Below are 4,995 nucleotides of genomic sequence, written 5' to 3'. Positions count from 1 at the left end.
CAGAGGCAGCTGCAGCAGGAAACGGATGGGTGTGCTGGGGGTCGATGGTTCCAATAGAGAAATGGAGGGGGGAGGAGCCAGACGACAAGTTCAAGGCTGCCGTATCACCCCCAACACGGTCTAATGGTGGTGAGAGTGAGGGTGAAGGTGCGCTGTGTGTCTATGGTGAAGGATTATACATGAGGGATGTAGACACAAGGTAGGGGGAGGGTGACGATTGTGAAAATGGGTTTTGAGTGTGTGTGTGTGTGTGTGTGAGTGCGTGATAGAAAACAAGGCTGATGTAACAGTGATGGTGGAGGACAACAGGCATTTTGTATGAATTCACCTGATGTGTGTATGAAGCAGAAAAGGGAAGAGTTCCTAAAGATGTTACTATAATATTCTAATAATCCGTGTTTGGGATTATTTCACAATACTGGATTTCTTTGTATAATTCAGTCCAACCACTTCAATCAAACCCATCAGAACGATGAGTCCATGTGAGCTGTGATGTCTGCCTCCGACTACAAAACACAACCACAAACCACAGCCGCTGTGCAATAAAATCAGATTAAGAACTGTAAAAAAAAAAGAGAACGAAAAAATACATCAATGTTTTCATGAAACATTATTAATAAAAAAGGTACAAAAATGAACTGTAGTCGTGTGTATGGGTTGGATTACAGGCACCGTGACCTTCCATGACCTTCACCTCCTCCAGTTGAATATTAAACACAAACACACAAAAGGTGCAAATGAGGTCATCAACACATGAAGTCGGTTTTTTATTTAGTGAGTTCAAAAATGATTCAACAACTATTATGTTGACTTCGATAAACACAATAATGTATATGTATATATATATATATATATGTTTGTGTGTGTGTGAATGTTACCTTCTTTGCTTCTTTTGCATTCGATCCCCCTTTGGGTTACAATAGCGCCACCTAGTGCATGTATTCTCAACTGGTAAACATTTAAGTCCAGAGATTCTCCTGTGCTTAAAAGAGAAAAAAGGAGAAAAAAAAACAGATTAAAATACAACACAATACTTTATGTATGAATACATACATTCATACATATTTGTTTTTTCTTTTTTTATTGTGACCTACTTTTGAAAAAAATTTAAAATTAAAAAAATAAAAATGCCATGTTATTCTGTTGTGTCGTACAAATGATGTTATTTTAAATATTGAACAGTAAAGCGTTGTTAGGTAGGCTCTTAAATTCCTATGGTTTGAACCGTGGTTGGGCGTTGAGGTGGAGATTTCGAGAGAAAAAAAGAACATGGGTTATTAATGATTATACACACATTTACTTAAACACACATACACTCTCTCTCTTCCCCTCTCTCTACCTCTGAGTGTGTGTGTGTGTGTGTGTGGAGACACGGAGGACAGAAACGTGACTAGGCAGCCTAAGCTGCTGTTATGCAACCGCTGACCTACTAACACATATTTCTAGAAAGGGAGCCGCAGAAAGTGGAGCAAAGAGTCCGGCGGCACACGCACCACACGCAGGGAAGAAGCGGAGCCAGGAGCGCGGAGAACCTCCATCTACCGACATCTAACAACATCTAGCAGCAGTTCACATGTTGTGAGGCAGCAGTAGAAGGAGAAGAAAGTTTTTGTCCTCTATTTTCGGGGAGGTTTCCTCAAAAAGCACAGGGAGAGGAGGAAACGGGAGCAGACAGCTTTTGTGTCGGGGAAGCCTGAATCTTTTTTTTCTCCTCCTCTTTTTCTTTCTCCTCCAGGAGGTGGACAGAAAGGTACGTGGGGCTCAGTCCGTCTCTTTGTCTCTGGTTTTGTCAGTGTGTGCTGGTGTTTTTCTACAGGAACATGAGCGGAGTGTGTGTGAGGACATGATGCTGATTCTCGGTTTATTGTTCACATGGCGGATCGCTCTCTCTATGAGTGTGTGCGTGCGTGTGTGTGTGTGTGTGTGACTTACACGGCGGCAGACCGTGACTTTGAGACGCAGCTTTTGTTGCTTCTGACTTTTCTTCCTGATGTGGAAACGTGTATTAGATCAGCTCAGGTGAATCAGACGCAGTCCGGAAGTTGTGATCCAAACACTCTGTCCCCGGAGTCAGGACCAGGGGATTTTGTCCCTGCCTCACGGTTCGGCTGGTGTTTTCCAGGGAATGTAGCCGGAGCTGCTGCGGTGTAGTCTGGTGGAATCACACGCACTCACGTACACACGCATATAGCTCCTGCACGTGGTGTGCGTTGATGCTCATGCTATGAGATAACGAAGAGCAGTACAAAAGAAGAAGAAAATCACAGCATCGTTGGCGTTAGGTCTGGTTTCCGGAGAAAAATATTCAGGAATTTCCAAAAACAAACAAAACACGATCATTCAAAAGTACGGAGCATCAGAGGTGACATAGAGGACAAAAATGTTTTCAGAAAAGGTGAAAATTAAAGGGGTATTTATATGAAAGCAGCAGCTGCAGGGACGTTGTACTGAAATTTAAAACAATGGATATTTATATTGAATATGTTCCAATGAATAGGGCACAAACTGAAATACATTCAGTTGAAATACATATATGTCTGTATATTTATTTATTAAATTAGGAAGTGGAATAAAACACGAAACCTTCAGTAGTAACACGTCTATCATTGTCAAAATCAGCTGCAAATGTACTTATTGTGTAAGACAGAAGGTGAAGGTTGAAGCCACCTCGTTATCTACTCAGGATGTATACAGAAAAAACACACTTCTTTTTTTCTTCACTGAGTTAAATATTCATGAAAAAAACAACAAAAAATCCTCCCAAAACATGTAAAAGGCAAAGTATTAAGGAATTTTTGTCAAAAAAACCAACAACAACAAAGACCATATCATTTTTCAAAGGTGACACGACGGTCAAATAGGATATTTTAAAAAAAGGAAGTATTAAAAAAAAAAGTGTAATTAAATGAATTTACCTGCAACTAAAGTCACTACATACAGGGGATTAGGGGATAAATAATCCAAACAGAATTTAGAAAAAAAATTCAAACACTAGAGGCATACAAACGCTTTAACATTATTACCATGTAATAATGAATTTTAACAGTGTAATAATGAGTAAAGTACAGTATAGCCGTGATGTAAAAGTTACAATTGCTGTATAATAATCTGAATTTCGTATTCTGAGACAACAAGTGGATAAATCAGGACTGGAGGAGGGACATCCGAGGGGACACTGGCTCTTATCTATAGGTGATGGTCATGGTCCATGTTGTGTCTGAATAGAACCTGAAATAACCCCCCCGCCCCCCTCCCAAAAAAAAAAACAAAACAAGTAACGCAAAATAAAAAGAAACTTTACCTGAAGAACATGTTTTACTTTCTTCATAGTCAGGAATGTTTGAGTCGTGAGTGAGTCACAGAGTAATCACCGCAGCCCTGGATACTGCAGTGTAAATAATATTTACTGGTCCAGCAAGGTACTCTGAGGAGAGGGGGCAGAGGGGGGCATTTCTGGACTGGTGTGTCCATTAAACTGACTTTTCCAAGAACATTGAACGCACCTGCTGCTGCCTTCAGGTTATATCACCATGGCGTCATTAATACTCACACTCAGTAAAAGGAGAAGGATGTTTTTTCTGTGATTGGCTGGTGGTTCTTTGTTTCTCTGTGTTGAGTAAAGCACAGAGTGTTGCTGTGAGGGAGTTGGAGGGAATGACATAACCAGGCGCAGCAGGGACAAGCAGTAAACTGCAGCTCTCTCCTGGGACACACAGGCTCCTAATTGATTCCCGTTCACACCCGCCGCTGTCTTCCCATCATTCATAGCCACATTTGTGCCACATTCTCGTTTCCAAAGCAGCAAAAATCTGCATATGGGGAGTGTTGTGTGTTTGAAGAGCTTTGGTCTGTGTTGTAACACAGCTGCTCGCAGTCTCTGCTGAGCTATTTTTAACCCCCCCCCCCCCAGTCTTTCTGCTGTTTAGAGAATGTGGGACACAAGAAAAGCAGAAGCTGTGTTCAATCGCAGGACACTGTTTTTCCTGTGTGACACAAATCTCAGCTCCTGGTGTCCCGGTGTGATCTTTCTGTGCGACTTTGACATTGTGTAAATGGGAACATTCAGGATGTGATGCAATAAGTGGAAAACCCTGTCTGGTGGAGGCTTGGCAGAGTCGTGGTGGGGTATTAGTCTGCCTGCTGCCAGCTGCTTTGGTTTTCAGAGTGTCTGCATTGCTTTGCCTCAGCCATGTCTCCAAATATAGGTCAGACCTGGAACTGGGTGAGGAGACACATGAGGTAACCGGGGGGGACAGACTGCTGTGACAACTCTGAATTCCTACAGACCTAAATAACTGTTTGTTTAGTCACAGAAATGTTAACTTTACTCTTTAAGACCCAGATCATTTTACCGACCCAACCCATCAGCCTTCCAACTGGGCTACCAGGGCTGGAGGTAGAGATTTACAACTGAACAATGGTTCAATTCTTGAGGGGCAACATTCAAAGAATATAGACATTCATCACATGAGTTAGTTTGTGAAGTTAGGATCAATTACTGTTTCGGAACATCAAACCTCAACAAAGTCAGAAAAACAAAACTTCACTTCTAGAAAAAGAAGAAAAAGAAAACTCCTTCCTCTGAATAGTACCTGCAACAAATCTCCAATAACAACATTTTGTATTTACCGCCAACAACATTTTCTGAGTCAACGAGACACAACATTGTGGCGTCATTTTCCATCAGGGTAGATTTCTACTACTACGCCTAGTGAGTTCAAGTGGGGCAAAAAGCCCTGAGACTTTACTGAACAGACCAAAAACAACTACAAAACTGTTTTCTCTCTGAGAATGGACGATATAATATTACAAATCCGAATATTCAATAGCTTCAATGGTGTTGTGTGCCCTAGAGAGTGGCTGCCCCCCCTACTTTGGGGATCACCGGCATAACTTACATTAACTATAACCCTGCAACACTGAACATTTAGTGAAGTTGTCAGTGTGACTTCTGTCTGATGTCACAGATTTACACTGCCGTCTCCAGAAGTTATT

At 41.6% G+C, this 4,995-nt stretch overlaps 1 protein-coding gene and 1 long non-coding RNA gene across 5 annotated transcripts in view; one reads left to right on the top strand and one right to left on the bottom strand.

The window, feature by feature from the left end:
- The window catches only part of LOC103384214 (uncharacterized), a 21,315-nt gene that overhangs the window by 4,102 nt on the left and 12,218 nt on the right, over positions 1-4,995 (bottom strand). The window contains exons 5-7 of one of the 4 annotated variants that reach the window (XR_003050605.1): positions 3,302-3,607; positions 1,933-2,222; positions 879-982 (exon numbers count right to left, since the gene is read on the bottom strand). This is a non-coding gene — a long non-coding RNA (uncharacterized LOC103384214). Of the gene's footprint in view, positions 1-878; positions 983-1,932; positions 3,608-4,995 lie in introns of all 4 variants that reach the window. The other 3 variants (XR_003050604.1, XR_003050603.1, XR_001760498.2) reach the window with 3 other exon arrangements.
- LOC103384212 (nuclear factor interleukin-3-regulated protein-like) overlaps positions 1,090-4,995 on the top strand; it is a 13,164-nt gene continuing 9,258 nt past the window's right edge. Inside the window, exon 1 of the mRNA XM_008317646.3 lies at positions 1,090-1,750. The gene's annotated coding sequence lies outside the window, so the exon portion shown is untranslated. The remainder of the gene's footprint in view (positions 1,751-4,995) is intronic.

The sequence above is a fragment of the Cynoglossus semilaevis genome, chromosome 9 (assembly GCF_000523025.1).
Source record: "Cynoglossus semilaevis isolate Cse_v1.0 chromosome 9, Cse_v1.0, whole genome shotgun sequence".
Classification (NCBI taxonomy): domain Eukaryota; kingdom Metazoa; phylum Chordata; class Actinopteri; order Pleuronectiformes; family Cynoglossidae; genus Cynoglossus; species Cynoglossus semilaevis.
This window is presented reverse-complemented; position numbering and strand designations above follow the sequence as displayed.